Source organism: Lepus europaeus, chromosome 22 (assembly GCF_033115175.1).
Source record: "Lepus europaeus isolate LE1 chromosome 22, mLepTim1.pri, whole genome shotgun sequence".
NCBI lineage: Eukaryota > Metazoa > Chordata > Mammalia > Lagomorpha > Leporidae > Lepus > Lepus europaeus.
The window spans coordinates 19,850,143-19,867,255 of record NC_084848.1 but is presented as its reverse complement, the minus strand read 5'-3'; positions in this window follow the sequence as shown (position 1 = coordinate 19,867,255).

Genomic DNA, 17,113 nt, shown 5'->3' with positions numbered 1-17,113 from the left:
TATTTCTCTAACCTTGAGACAGCATTTGATTGCTTAAGGGCTTAGTAACGAATCTTTCCCTTTCTCTGTGCTCTCTCTACCCAGCAAATAATTACAATCAGTTGAAATGCATCAAGGCGAATTGTGTGGGGTTAAAAGGAAAAGCCACCCTTTGCTGCCTTGGATTGGCTGCTGGAAGCTGTGGCGAGCACTTCATTTTGTGGTTTTTCTGATGAGGGCTTTCTCCAGCAGCACTTTTAATGGAAATAGGTGAGCAACCCAGGCAGGCTAGCAGACAACCTCAGATCCTAGAACTTCAGTCTTCCCTGCTTTTGGAGGACTTAGCAGGATGTCTTCTGCCTGGTGCACAAGGAAAACAAAATTGCTTGCATGAGGCAAGAAAAAGTGGGGGGAAGCAGGAGGAATTCAATCTTTGGCTTAGAAAAATCTAATTCTCCCAAGATATATTGAAGTCTGCAAAGCAGTTATTGTTTTGAGCAGCTGGATGCAACCTGGAAGTGTGACTCCTAAATCGCCTTGGTGAGATGAAGTGAAGCTTCTGTGATTGTGGTCGTCACACACAGGTCGCAGAGGGTTTGATGCCCTTCCCCCGTCAGCCTGCACTTGTCCCGTCCCTTTCCTGCTCCTTGTCTACTCCACACTTTCCTACCTCTTTCCTCCTGCCCCCAATCCACTGGCACTGTTTATAGCAGGAGGGGGAAATCAGCTGCTTGACAGTTTGGGAGTATAAGTTTAATAGAAATTGATGGGAGTGGCCCAAGAAGGCCACCGTTCTATTATTCTTGCAGCGACAAAGATTATCAGGGTTTGATGGAGCCACACTCTCTTGCTGAAGTATTTTGGAACTGACAAGTCTTGGTATTTCTTGGATTTCTTGGATTTGGGAGCAAAGATTAAAGAGAAATTAATTTGAACTGTAATTTTTTATTGGCAATTTTTTATTTTTTATAGAAAGCTTTTATTTAATAAATATAACCTTTATAAGTACAACTTTTGGATTATAGCAGTTCTTCCCTCCATACATACCCTCCTACCCTTAAACCATCCCACCTCCTACTCCCTCTCCCATCTCATTCTTCATTAAGATTCATTTTAAATTACATACAGAAGATCAACTCTATACTGAGTAAAGATTTCAACAGTTTGCACCCACACAGACACACAGAGTATAAAGTACTGTTTGAAGACTAGTTTTAATGTTAATTCTCATAGTACAACACATTAAGGACAGAGGTCCCACATGGGGAGCAAGTGCACAGTGACTCCCATTGTTGATTTAACAATTGACACTCTTACTTATGATGTCAGTGATCACCCAAGGCTCTTGTCATGAGCTGCCAAGGCTATGGAAGCCTCTTGAGTCTGCAAACTGACATTATTTAGACCAGGCCATGATCAAAGTGGAGGTTCTCTCCTCCCTTCAGAGAAAGGTCCTCCTTTTTTGATGGCCCTTTCTTTCCACTGGGATCTCACTCACAGAAATCTTTCATTAAGGTCATTTTTTTGCCACAGTGATTTGAACTGTAATTGATATAAGATTACATCCCACAGGATGGTGGAATAATTTTAAAATGGTGGGAAATAACTGCTCCAAAGTTGGCACAAAGACCCTTTGTTGTAAGAAGTATAATTTGTGAATGAGGGGTCAGTTTGTGGGTCTGGCTTGGTAATAATGGATGTGTTAGTCTTTGAAATTGAAATATGTGTTTGTAAACATGTAAACAGATTTGATGGCACCATTTTATTTCTAGCTCGCTTTGCATATAACAGTTAATCTCTGCAGAAAATCAGACTCCTTAGACAAAAAGTACTTCAGCAGGCAATGCCTAGAATTATGCTTTGGATTTTGATTTCAATTTAGTAATTCCTCTTCTGTCACTTCCTTCCCCCCTTCCTCTGTTTTTCTCTCCTCTCCTTCTCTCTCTTATTATAACTTGAAACCATACCGAAGGGAATAAGATCTCTTAAGGGCATCCAAGTCATCCTTCCTGCTTCTTCCCCACCTCTGGCTGAGAAGTGACTTTCCTGAAAAGTGAGACTCTGAGAGATTTGCAAGTAGTATAGCATTTCTTTTTGGACCATTTGTAAAACAGGCATGCATTTATCATTACCTAGAGATTACTTGATTCTCAGTGACAGAAATGAACTCACACTGACTGAAGGAAGACCAATGGAGGACTATTGACTACGAATGTGGGAAGTTGAAGGGTAGCTCTGGAGTTACCTCTGCAAGATCCAGGGTCTCAAAGGATCATTTCAGGACTTGCTCTCTGCCACTCTCTGGAGACTGTTTCTGTTTGTGTTCTTCAAGGTGATGGGCTGACAGCGGCATTAAGCTCATATTTGCCTGCCCCCTTACCCCAACACAAATCAAAAGAAAGTGTTCCTTCCCAAAAGTTTGTGTAGCGTACTCTTGGAAGGAAACGGAGAGTCTGTGACTAGGGAACGGGTCCGCTGTGGTTTAAGGACTGGAGGACATTGGCAGATCTCTCATGTCCATTTTCGCTGCCCCATGGGTGGGTGAGGCACAGTGACTGAGCTGTGGCAGAATTTCATGGACTAGGAAAAGGGCTGTTTCCCAAAAGAACTGTGCTGAGTGGGCAAATGTAGTGATCACATAACAAGTACAACAGATGTCAGATGCTTTATTATCCTGCTGAATTATTTTGTGATTCAAGACTGCTGGTGTTTACTGTACTTGCAAGGGATTTGGGAGAGACGTTGAAAGGGAAATTCATTTGAGCTGTAATTGATGTAAGTTCAGGCACAGCCTGCTGGGAGGGAACGCAGTTGTGGAGAGATTTCAGTGGGAGGGAAGCAGTTGGATTCACCTCACTGGAAGTTTGGTTCTCTTTTGGGGCACTTCAAACCTTTAGGGAAAAATGGTTTGAAATACAGTTTAGGGCCAGCTTTGTAGCATCCCACATTAAGCTGCTGCTTGTGGTGCCAACATCATCTAGTGGAGTACCATTCTGAGTCCTGGCTGCTCCAGTTCCAATCTAGCTTCCTGCTACCGTGCCTGGAAATATGGCAGAGGATGGCTGAGGTCCTTGGGCCCCTGCCACCCATTTGGAAGACTAGGATGAAGTCTCTGGCTCTCGGCTTTGACCTGGCTCAAACCTGGCTGTTGTGGCCATTTGAGAAGTAAACTAGTGGATGGAAAGTCTTTCTCTCTCTTTCTCTATTTGCTTGCCTTTTATATAAACAAACAAATAAATAAATCTTTACAAGAAAAGAAATAGAAGGGGTTTTTTTGGAAAATATTTTTGCAATCCATTCATACATTTTTTTCATAATATGTGTTTTTCATGAACTTTTTGAAGACCTTTCCTAATATCTGATCTCATCTTGCCTTTTGGGAGTTGTTTTCTAATTTTTGCTCCTAGAGTCATATCTAATCTCTAACCAAACATAACCGGTTGCTGTTCTACACAAATGCCCTTCTCTATGGCTTTGTTTTGAGGAATTGGGCTCATCTGAACTTTCACAAGTTAAAGAGTAGAATTTTTGAGAATCTCTTCTATTTTTGTAATTTCTGAAGCTGAACCTAGGATCAGATTTATTTTTAAGATATGATAACTTGGAATACCATTTGAATAGTGTCTTTTCTCCCCCTGATTCTTTTGTTGCTCCTGTTCCCGCAAATTGCTTAAAGACAATTGTGTTATAAATTCTTCATTGTTTTTAATCGATATTGTCATGTGTCCTATAAATTCTTTTTAAAAGTATTTTATGGGGGCTGGTGCTGTGGTGTAGTGGGCTAAGCCACTGCCTACAGTGCCAGCATCCCATACAGGCGCTGGTTCATGTCCGGGCTGCTCCTCTTCCGATCCAGATCTCGGCTATGGACTGAAAATAGTGGAAGATGGCCCAAGTGCACTTGCATGGAAGACCTGGAGGAAGCTCCTGGCTCCTGGCTTTGGATTGTCCCAGTTCTGCCTATTGTGGCCATTTGGGGAGTGAACCAGTGCATGGAAGACCTCTGTCTCTCCCTCTGTCTGTTTGTAACTCTGCCTCTCAAAAAAAATATTTTACATCTCTTTCTTGAATGTAAGTATTTTGGACAATAGCAGAAGACATACAAAGGCTTACATTTTTAAGTTGTTAGAGGAGACTGAAACAGATTACAAATGTGAAAAAACAAGATCAGCCTTAAGTCCTAAATACCTTGTATTTAGGTAGCATTTTGATTAGTGATGTCTGCTTAGTTTTGAGTGTAGATTGTCATTGTGATAGAAGCAGATTCAATGAAAATATTTCAAAATTAGAACCTGGAAGGATGCCTTAAATAGAATACTTTTGTGAATTTCTCAAGGGAATATCTTCATTTACTGTATTTTGTTCTCAGATCTTTAGGGACCAAAACAGCATGGGAACAGAGACAAGTCCTTGTAGTTTTAGCTTATTAATTAGTGCATTTGTTTTTAATATCTTTTTCTCATTCCTCGTGTTGCAATTTTCTGTCCAAGACTCAACTTGTGGTTAAATCTCTCAAAAAACTACTTCTGAAGGCCTGGGCTGAGAGTATTGTTTTTATCTGCCATCCACTAAAGCAGTTTTTCTCCAAGTGTAGTCACTGGCCCAGCGGCATCACCAAAACCTGGGTTCTTGTTAGATTTACCAATTCCTTAGAGCACCTAAAAGATAATCTAGACAAGTGAAATTGACACTGCGTTGTTGTGATTTTGAACAGCCCTTGTCTAGATTGTTGAGCAACATTTTTTTTCCATACTATTTGTTGAACTCTTTCCTGACTGTAGGGTTAATTTTGTGAGCATAACGTTAGCTGAAAATAGTTCTTTGCAAAAAACAAGAATGGAAATAGGAGAGGATCGAGTAAGAAGGGTGAGAGTGTGGGTGGGAAGAATCACTATGTTCCTAAATTTGTGCATATGAAATTCATGAAGTTTGTATACCATAAATAAAAGGTTTCTAGGTTAAAAAAAAAAGATTTACAAATTCTTGGGCCCTGTCAGATCAGCTGAATCAGAAACATTGGAAGTTGGGCTCAGCCACCTGTGGTTTAACAGGCCCTGCAAATGAATTCTGATGCACACTCAAGTTTGACTACCACAACTCAAACTTCTCTAGTATTCTCTCTAGTATTCCCACAGGAAATGTGTTACACCTGACCAACTGATAGATAACATGTTCCTGGGAGAATCTTTATGTCATATTTGCTTTTTAGGCCCTTAGCACAGATAAAAGACACTGAAACCTTGAAGTTTGTACATGAGTGCGTGTAATAGGGTGGAGTATTTGCATTAGAAAGAGCCAGGAGGACAGGATTTAAATCCAGCTTCTTCATTTTCCAAATTGCCTTTTTCTTTGACCGAGTGGACCGGATAATTACCAAATCCGCATTATGGCTGGATCCTATTTTGCTTTATATGGTGTATGCCTGAACACAGATTAGAGGTGCTCCCAGACTGTTGTCACTAGATACGTGTTCTTTGGTGATGATATGCTTCCTCTTCTGTATCCTAGCAATTCCAGTACTATTGTGGAGTCTGCTGGTCAAGTTTAAGTAAAGGGCAAATTCACTTTAATTTAAATATATAGACAGCCTATTAAACATTTTGTTCTTCAGGAGACACCTTTCCATCCCATCAAAACAGACTCTCACTCACTTCAGGTGTTGCCCATGAGGCTGTTGAGCTCTCTGGGTGTCTAATCCTGCCCTTTTGTCAGTAGCTATTAAAACTGCTAAAACAGAAGAACGCTTAACCTCTCCAGCTGTTAAAACATTAGTACATGCTTTGGTGAGTGCAAATTTAAATGCTTTGAATGTCCCTTTAGGGGATCTTCCTCCTCTTTTTAAACTTAGAGTTCAGTCAAAATTCCACCCAGAGTTTTAACTTTTTCGGTCCCTGGGTATGCTCATATTTCTGTGCTGTTTCCAGGAACGGTTCAGTTAGCTATTAGTCTAAGGATTTTACTTTCTAAGCTGTTAGTTTTTTATTTAAAAATAATCAGTGAAAACTCCAGTGACTTATTGGTATTGCCTTCTGCCTTTGATTCCAAATTTTCACATATTTCTTTAAACTCCAAGATTCTAAATTATTCTTATTAGATGATTCTGGATAGGATTAGCAAAAGTGAGTCAGAGGGGAGCATTTTCATTTTACCTACCAAATAGATCTAATGAGCGATATCCAGCTTACCTCCTGTTTTCATCCCTAAGTGTTGTATTTACCCTTAATTCTCTCTTCTAATTCCTTTCTATTAACATGCAATCTTATTCAGATGCTAATTTTCATATACTGTCCAACTTTTATAGAGTTTTCCTCTGAACTTCCTGGTTTGCTAATTATTCTTTATATTCTCAATTAATTTAGACTTTCCTTAAGGCATAAATCTAATCTTGCCAAATTTTATGGCTCAATCCCTTATGTGGGCAGCTCCAGATATCAGCTCTACCTGTCTTCTACTTGGTAATCTAAATACTTGCTAATCAGAACTTGGTCTCTGTGGGGGTGTTGTCATTGATGCTATCCTAGAAATGTCTGAAATGGATCTTGGGCCCACACAGATTTTCTGAATCAGAATCTAAATTGCAACAGAACCTGCATTTTAAAGTTTGAGAAAGGTTATTCTACTAGGCACCTAGAACTTGGGCCCAGGCAGAATTTTTGTCTCCATTTTCTGTCTCGTTCCTCTGCAGGTATACTTCCCTACCAGCCCTTCATCCCATTCCTTTCTTTCCCTTATATAATCTATCAAAACTCCTCTAACATCTGTTTCCAGTGCAGATAAAATCCATCCATTGCTATCATTCTTCATGATAACAACTTTCTATCACTGTATTATATTCTTCATATGTGAGTATGTTCACAATCACTAATTGAAGTTATCTTATATTTCTATACTTTTTTTTTTGTCATCACTTTCCACTCCCTCAGCAACTAAATGGTCCAGCCCTTCATAGCAGGATCTTGTCTGTCGTGTTCAGCTCTGTATCCCACCCAGCACCTAGAATGATGAATGGTGTGGAGAAGATGCTCAAAAAACATTAGTTGAATTAGTTACTGAATTTCAAGGCTGTTCACCTGACTAAAACAACATCTGTCACAAGTTAGATGCCCCATGACAGTGTAATTGATGAGCTAGGACTTCAAAGTGGCTCTTTCAGAGTCTTATGTGGGGACTTCCAAAGGTTCATGGAAAAGTACAAGTAAAAGATAAATTTAATTTGCTGCAAACTATTTGAAACCCATGTGTAGTTTTTTCATAATATACATATTGCATGAACTTTTCCAAGATACCCTTGTATGTGTGGATTTTGAAATTCTTTTGTACTAAGACTGATTTTTATAGTCCATTTTCTATGAAACATTTGAAGTACTCTTATATTCTGATATGGAGAAGTGATTACATACTGAAAAAGAAATTTCCATTCGGAGAAAACAGAAAAATTAATAATCAATATTGAGAATAAAAAGATTTGGGTTCATATTCATATTTAGTAACAAAGCAACTGTGTGGCTCTGGATGTTATTTGTTTGGTTTTCAGTTTCCTCATCCATAAAGGGGGACATTGCACTACTTATATCTCTCTCCACCAAGTGTTTTTCTGCTTGAATGTATTTGATGAAAAATGTTTAACCTGTCCATCACCTTTCTCCCAATTTTCAATAATTATTTGGCACATGTCAATGAACATACTACTTGTGTCCCTGCATTTCTACTTTCAGGTGTCATGTGGACAGCTTCGAATGAATTATAGTTTTTAATTGGAGTGGAATATATTCAGTTATGTAATGTTGAACTGTACAGGTTTAGTTTTATGAAAATTACAAGGGATATTATGAAAAGATGACTTAACGGAAAAAATAATGTGAAAAATCTTTCATGAACACTATTTCACATATAAGTATTATGTCCTATTTTTAATGTTAAGTGTGAGTTCCTTCTATTTATTGATATTATCAATAAAATAAATGTAATGGAGTCCATGTATGCATGGACTTCTGATCTACATATCCTGTGGTGTGAAAAAACAACACATTTTGAAGTCTTTGGACTGAAGATTCTCCAGGATCTCTTTCTGTTTTAAAACATATAAATGTATACATAAACATACACATTCCTTTTGATGATTTATTGAATATCTTCTATCAAATTCAGATACATCTTTTAAGTAAATCAGTAATGGAGGATGTTGTTTTAAATGAATTTGTGCATACATTTATAAGGGTGCAGGGCTTCTAGCCAAGATGAAGAAGGGACCAAATTTACTCTCTTGCCTGAAATAATTAAAAACTACACATAAGTATTGACCCAGAGGAGGCTCCTGGCTCCTGGCTTTGGATCAGCTCAGCTCTGGCCGTTACGGCTATTTGGGGAGTGAATCAGCGATGGAAGACCTCTCTCTCTCTCTTTCTCTCTCTGGCTTTACCTCTCCATGTAACTCTGTCTTTCAAATAAATAAATTAAATCTTAAAAAAAAAAACACACACACACACAAAAACAAACAGGGCTTATGAAATTGAATCATAGTAACCCACCTCTGTCCCAGAACAAAGCTCGTGAACATTTACAGGAATACCAACGTACCCAGGTCTCAACGAAACGAAATTTATAACGTCTGCCAGTCAGCACAAAGTTAGTAAACATGCAGAGAAGCAGAAAAGTACAACCTATGGCAAGGAAAAATATTATCTCAGAACCAACTCCACAATGTCTCAGAAGAGAATGAGTGTGTGAGAACATTTAACAGTGTTCTGTATTTTCAAGAACCTAGAGGCAAGATTAGAGATGTTGGGTAGGGATGTGGAAGATATAAAAAAATCTCAAATTATGCTTGAAGTCATGCAAACCATAACGTCTGAAATGAAAGCCTTCCCTGGATGTGGTTAACGGCTTAGGCAACACAGAAAGAAAGATAAGTGATGTCTTCATCTTACTGAATACGTGGCAATTGATAGTATCCAAAATGAAAACCATAAAGAAAAAGCAAAATGAAAAAAAAAAAAAACAAAACAGGAAATGCATAAACTGTGGGACAACAGCTTCAAGTGGTTTAATATAAGAGTAATTAAAATCCTCAAAAGAGGAAAGGGAGACTTTTGACAGAAAGTTTTTTGAGGCAATAAAGTTTGATAATTTCTGGAATCTGAGAAAATGTATAAACCCATGTACAAGTAGTCCATAGCACAAGAAAACCCAGATATATTATAATTAAAATGTTTAAGGTAAGAGAGAGAGAGAGAGAATCTTTCATCTACTGTGTCATTCCTCAAATGCCATCAAAGCCAAAGAGAGAGAGAGAGAGAGAGAGAGAGAGGGAGAGAGAGGAGATCTTTCATCCACTGTGTCATTCCTCAAATGGCATCAACAGCCAGGGCTGGGCAAGGCCAAAGTCAGGAACTTCCACATGGGTGGAAGGGCCCAAACACTTAAACCATCATCTGCTCCTCCCAGATATATAGCAGGAAACTGGATTGGAAATGCAGATTAGCCAGGACTGTTAACTAGGCCCTCCAGTATGGATGTGGGCGTCCCAAGAGCCAGCTTAACCACTGTACCCCAACACCTGCCCTGAGAGAGAAGGTTTTTAAACAGCTAGGATAAAACATTACATAGAGAAGCATGACTTATTTATTTACTTAAGGGATAGAAAAAGAGAGAGAGAGAGATCTTCCATCTGCTGGTTCATTCCCTGAAGGACCACAGAAGCTTGGGCTGGGTCAGGATAAAGCCAGGAGCAAGTACTTCCATTCATGTCTCCCACGTGGCATCATCTGGTGCCTCCCAGGTATACATTAGCAGGAAGCTGGGTTAGAAGCTGAGTAGCCAGGACTTGAACTGGCACTCATGTAAGATACTCATGGGTATCCAGGGGCAGCTTAACCCATTGCACCTCAACACCCCCAACAATAACCTTCTTATCTGTCTTAATTTATCATCGCTCTTTTCTCTGCTTCTTTTGAAGTCTTTTTATTGCTGACCCTGGTATGGCTTGTGCAATAATTGCATATAGAGGATGCTCAGAAATCAAATAGTACTGATTGTACCAGTTTGAAGTAACAAGGAATTATGTTCGTAGTTGTGCTTAGTATGTGCATTGCACCGTACATTTTATATTTTCAGATGAAGACTAAAAGATCTTAGGATGTGAACCTGAATACTACTGTTGGATTTTGTAAGAAATAGTATCACTCTTATGGGAGATAGAAATCACAAGGAATTGCATGGTATATCACAGACTCAGTCTAGGACTCAGGAAGTTTACATTCATTTTTCTCACATATAATAGTGCTAAGGTATAATAATGGAAATAAAGTGTTGCTTCAGTAGAATTTACAATTTTAAATTGGTATCTAAAATTATGCTTTTAGGAGCAGGTGTTTAGCTTGGTAGTTGATGCCTGCACCTGATGTCAGAGTGCCTGGGTTCATTTATGGCTCTTAATCCAGCTTCCTGTTAATACAGATCCTGGGAGGCAGTGATGATGGCTCAAAGGAATTGGGTTCCTATCACCCTAATAGAGACCTGGATTGTGTTCTTGGCTCCTGCCTCTGCATCTGGTCTAGCCTCCGGCAATGTGGGCATTTCGAGTGAACCAGTGAATGAGACACATTCTCTCAAATAAAATAAGTAAAGAAAGGCATAATTGAAAATTAGACTTCCAAAAGGTTTAATCCTGTGGAGCTTAAGAGTTTAGATTTGAAGGCCAAAAGTTGAGTGTGGCTTTCACCTTCAATGTGTGTCTCTCTGTCCTATGACCTGCTTTAACTTAATGGATACAATACATGGAAGAGAGGGAAGGAGACTCATGGAAGCTTACAGGAAAGGCAGAATAAAACCTTGAATCTTATGATAACATTTCATGATTTGGCCGAACTCCCCGTCAGGATATCTCTTCCACACTTTGTTTTTCTTTAAAGGGAAGGATTGGACACTTGATCATTTAACACAGCAGAGAAATTCAAAGAAGGTTCATAAATTTTTTCTTAATTCTATTTGTGTTTGGCTAAGGCACCTTAGATTTTTTTTAAATTGAACGAATACATAAATAGACATATGAACTCAGAAAATCTACTTAAGCCTAAGCTTCTTTCTCTATAAAATAAAGTGGAGGCCCGATGATACACTATATGTAATCATATTTAGCACTGCTCATGGTTTTGGCCCAGGTTATGTTGGGGCACAAATAGAGGTATTTGTATGAAATGGGTAGATGGTTAACTTTTTAAAAGAGAACAGCAGAGTTGTTAGTAAGGATACTTGTGCTTGCAAGCTACTGAAATCCCACTCAGAACTGACTTCAACAAAAGTTAAAATTGACTCCTTGATAGATCTCATTGGTTAAATCTTGATCGACAAGCTCACAAGATACTTTCATATTTTTAAGATTTATTTATTTATTTGAAAGAGATAGAGGGAAAGAGGGAAAGAGAGAGAGAGAGAGAGAGAGAGAGAGAGAACAGAGATTGATCTTCCATCTGGTAGCTCATTCCCTAAATGGCCACAACCACCAGATCCGAAGCCAGGAGCCATGAGCAGAGACCCAAATACTTGGGCCATCCTCTGCTGCTTTCCCAGGAGCATTAGCAGGGAGCTGGATTGGAAGTGGAGCATCTGGGACTAGAACCAGTGCCCACAGGGAATGCCAGCACCACTGGAGGCCTCTTTACCCACTGTGCCACAGTGCTGGCCCCAGCCTTCAGATTTGATTCGCTCCTTCTTTATCTTCTATTTATACTTCATTCCTCTTAGGATTCACTGTCAAGCACTCTCCTTCTACAAGGTAGCAGCTGGAAACTCCCTGCTTGCATTCTGATGCCTCTTCGTTCAAGTGTAAAGGAGCTATCCTCCCCTCCTCCTCCCAGTTCTCCAAGAGTGCTCAAATTAAGTCTCACTGGGTGAGCTAATTCCACCCTTGAAGTAGTGAACAGTGTCAGGAGGGATGTTTTAGTCTGCTTTGTGCTGCTTTGGTCTGGTGTGGATGTTAGTTTGGATGTTCAGTGTCCCCAAAGACTCAATGTTACTTCTTCAAAGTCTTATGTTAAGGGTACTACAATAGTAAAACAATCCAATTATAATGTCTGAAGTTGGGGCTGTTGGGAAGTGATTAGATTGGATTAAGTTGTTCAGGTGGAGCCCAGGATTGGATTTTAAGGAGAGGTGGTGGATAGACTTGCTCCCTGTCTCTTGCTGTGTGATGCTCTGTGCCTCGTTGGGACTCTGCCAGCAAGAATATTGTCACTAGATACTGAACCAAGGGGGCCACTTGATCCTGTACTGCGAGGTCCCAAAAGTATGAGAGAAATAACCTTCTCTTTCCTTCATAAGTAGCTTTTCTCAAGTATCTCATTGCAGTAATGAAAAGTTCACTAATACATGCTGCAACAGAATATCACAGACTTGGTAGTTTATCATGGACAGAAATTCCTTGGCCCTTGGTCTAGAGGTCTGTGGTGGAGGGGCCAACATTTTGCAATAGCCTCCTTACTGCAACATCCCATAGTGGAAGGGAAAAGAGAGGGAAGAGAAAAAGGAGCTGAGCTTGTAAAAAGAACTTACTTTCATGACAGTGAACCCGCTTCCCTGATAACAGAACTAATCCATTGTGAGAGCAGAGTCCCCAGGAACTGGCACCTCTCCTAAGGTCCTACCACCCATCACTGCTGAACTGGGACTCAAGTTTCCAATATACGGACTTTGGGTGACACATCCAAGGAGCAGGACTTACTACTCTGATCAGCAGGTGTGGTGCATATATTTATGTCCGGAGCCAAGGTAGAGTTACACCATTCAAACTGCAGGCATGAGAATGGTGGAGTGATTCCTCAAGGGAACATGTGGGCTGTTTTTTGCAAAAGAGCGCATGGATCCTGAGCAAGAAATGATAATAGCTGGTAATTATGTAGCACCTATTAGGTGTCAGGCACTTATCTGCTTTATACATATACATCATATTATTTAGTCATGAAAATGATATGCTTTACAAATGAGGAAAGTGGAGCCCAGAGAAGTAGCCATCGAGGGTCAAAGCTACTCAGTGGCAGAGCTGGAATTTAAACACAGTGTTTGGTGCTAGAGCTCATGCTAAGACACTAGGCAATGCTACCTCTTGAGATTAGAAAGGCAAGGTCTACTTCCACTCAGCTCCAGAATTCCAGCTACCAGTCTTGATTCTTTGCTCATAAGCTCTAAGCCACGGAATAAGGTCTTTAGACCTCTGATTTTATTTTCTCTTATATAAAATAGTGGTGATAACATTACCTGAAAGATTAAATGAGTGGATATATTGTTAGCAGATAGTAGGCACTTGACAATTGGTATCATAAATGATGATCATGTTGACATGACTTGTGATTAAAAAGTAAATTCTGAACCCTCTGAATTCCAAAAACACATCCATTATGGAATGTGAAATTACATTTTCTTCTCTCTTCACCAAGAAAATGGTAAAAAGTAGATCCTAGTTCTTATTCTCTTCTGCCTGATTTATATTTTCATGATTGCCTCATCACTGATTTTACATTAAACACAGAGGTGTGACTAAATTATTCTGTCTTGCAGCATAAATTAAGAAAACTAATGTACTTGGAATTATACCTCCTCCTCCTTTTTCTTTTTCTTCTCCTTATCAACATAAGATATATTTGCTGAACACCCTCGCACCATGTGTGGTATACCGTTGCTTGTTCTTTGCTAATTTTCTTGGCTTTTAAAAAAATGTCTTCTATTACAGAAAGGAAATAAAATCATTGAAAAGTATGACACTTCTTTTCAGCAAACAAAAATTTATATAACTCTTAAGAAGAGATAATATAAATATGTGCTTTAGTAACATTTTATCACAAATGTTGGTGACAGTAGTTTCTTAAACAGTAACCATATATTGAAAATAATGAGACAAACTGTTAAATTTTGGAAGAAAAGCAACCATTGTTTGTTTTTGTGTTTCTTTGAGTTCCTATCAAAATACTTTTTTTTCCTCATTGTGCATCATGTTGCTTTCTTCCTAGAAGAGATAATTTTACTAAGTCTTTTAAGGGATAAAAGCAGCAATAAAAAACAATGGAGTGTAACAAAATCTGGCTGTCTGGGGTGGGTGTTTGGCACAGGTGTTAACATGCTGCTTGGGATGCCTGTCTCCCATGTCAGAGGGCCTGGACTCAAGTCTTGGCTCTGCTTCTGTCGGTTTCCTACTAATACTCACCCTGGGAAGCATCAGGTGATGGCTCAAGTACTTGAGTCCATGACACCCATGGGGGAGAACTGGATTGAGTTCTGAACTCCTGACTTCAGCCCGGCCCAGGCCTGGCTGTTGCAGGCATTTGGGGAGTAAACCAGCAGATCAAATCTCTCTCTCTCTCTTTTTCTCTCTCTGCTGCTCCCTCTCTCTCTCTCTGTAACTCTGTATTTCAAGTAAATAAATCTTAAAAAAAGATACTGAAGGATCAAGAAATTGAGCTCCCTATTTATTTGACCAAAAGGATACCTGGGAACTGAGAGCATGCAGCATACTAAAATAAGGCTTTATCCTTTACCATGAAATGTCTGCTTAATTTTTCTGACTGTGGAGTCAAAAATCAAAATTTCACTTAGCCTGGCACAAGGTGATATATGATGTAAATCTTGCTAAGGTACATTGGCCATATTGGACTTCCCATTTGAGTTTTCTGTCCTGTATTCTCTGAAATGGTGCATAGAAAGGCAGATTGTCAGTGTCTTCGATTAGATAGACGTTGGCTTCAGTACTGACTGTCAGCATGTGCACTTGGGAGACTTACCCAGGAGGCAGATCAGTTCTGGTGATCTGTTAACTAAATCACCAGTTTTTGCCAAATTCACTTCTGATTGTTTTAACAAAAATGTTAGTAAGCTTAATGGGAATACGAATTACACTATGCTTGATATGCTAGCTGAGAAAATGGTCCAAGAATTTTTAAAAAATGATTAAAAAGTTTCCATAAGTCCTGTTCTCCAGCCAACATTTTGAGTTACACAGATATTAGGATTATTTCGGTTACTTCTTTTGGCTGTGAATTTGGATGCTCTTGAATGTAATTTTGAATTTTTTTAAACTTCATGCAGTTTTAATATTCTGTTGCTAACATCTCAAATGGCATATCAGCTTTCAGCTTTTATCTGTAGCTGTTTAAAATTTAAATTAAATTCAAAAGCATGTGAAATAATCACAATTTTAAATTAAATTAAATTTTAATTTTAAATTAAATTGAGCTTCAATTTTAAATGGAATTAAATCTTTATCTTAAATAAGTCTAATTTTCAGTTATTTTAATTAAAGTAAGATATAATTACATTAAGTATTTAAATTAAATTAAAAATTTAAATTTAAAGCCAAAAGCATCTTAAAGATATAAAAATAGCCTGAAAAAATTCTTATCACATAGCAAGTAGAAATACTCTATTTGCTGATAAGATACACAGTTGGGTTAGGCCAATATGTTATGTTTATTGAAATGTTGGACATAAAAGGCCTAAAAAGTTCAAAGTATGTAAAGAAGGTGGGTCATTGTGGATATTTTTCTTTGGCAGATCATACGTTTAGTACCTTTACTAGTCCTTGACCATAAATCAGAAAACACAAAGGAAGAATTTTAAAAATTGAATAAAAAATTCCTAAAATCACTAAAATCTAACAAAACAGAAACAATGTCAGGAAGAGTTTGGAATCAGTGGAAACTGAGAAACTCCTATTGTGCGTGCAGACATTTCTGTTTTGCTGTAAGTGTTTTATTAGCAGAAATTAAAATTCAATCTTTTAAAAGCATCGATTTATTTCAGAAGCAAAGAAACAGAGAGAAAGAGAGAGAAATAAGAGTCCTCATCCACTAATTCACTCCTGAAATGCCAACACTGGCTAGGACTGGCCTGTGGCCTGGGGCTGAAGCTGGGAGCTGGCAGTGCAATACAGATATCCCACGTGGATGACGGGAGCCCACACTTGATCCATCAGTGATGCCTCCCAGAATCCACATTGGTGGGAAATTGGAGTCGGGGGTCAGAGTTGGGAATTGAACCCAGGTGCTCTATGTGGGACACAGACATCTTAACCACTAGGCTAAATGACTCCCCTCTCCACCTTCTTTTTAAATTCTTAAAATATTCCTGTTTGGCTTTCACTTTCCTCATTAGTTAAAGCTGAATTTTTTTTTTTTTTTGGACAGGCAGAGTGGACAGTAGAGGGAGACAGAGAGAAAGGTCTTCCTTTTTGCCATTGGTTCACCCTCCAATGGCTGCCGCGGCAGGCGCGCTGCGGCCGGCGCACCGCGCTGTTCCGATGGCAGGAGCCAGGTGCTTCTCCTGGTCTCCCATGGGGTGCAGGGCCCAAGCACTTGGGCCATCCTCCACTGCACTCCCTGGCCACAGCAGAGAGCTGGCCTGGAAGAGGGGCAACCGGGACAGGATTGGTGCCCCGAGCGGGACTAGAACCCGGTGTGCCGGCGCCGCAAGGCGGAGGATTAGCCTGTTAAGCCATGGCACCGGCTAAAGCTGAAAAATTTTTATGGGGCTGGCACTATGGCACGGTAGGCTATGCCTCTGCCTGCAGCGCTGGCATCCCATGTGGGTGCTGGTTGGAGAACTGGGTGCTCCACTTCCAATCCAGCTCTCTGCTATGGCCTGGGAAAGCAGTGGAGGATGGCCCAAGTGCTTGGGCCCCTGCACCCCCGTGGGAAACCCGGAAGAAGCTTCTGGCTCCTGGCTTTGGTTTGGTGTAGCTCCTGCTGTTTAGGTCATTTGGGGGTTGAACCCATGGATGGAAGATCTTTCTTTCTGTCTCTCCCTCTCTCTGTAACAAATAAATAAAAAATATTTTTTAAAAAACTCATTTTTATTAAACCAGTGACAATTATGACAGTTATGAGGCTGAATTTTGCTGAATTAATTTTTAGGAAATTAACCTCTTACCAGTTATTCATACCATTAAGCCTCAGTTTCCAAGTCTGTAAAATGAGAATTATAATAACAATAATGTTGCTTTCTTCTCTGCTTATTATGTCATATATATTTCTCTTGTACAACTTATGTTTTTCCATTAAAGTTCTTTGTTTCATCTCTATTCTCAAGGGCTGACATACAGTATAATAATAATATTATTAATGGCTTATATTATGCCATACATAGTGAAAGT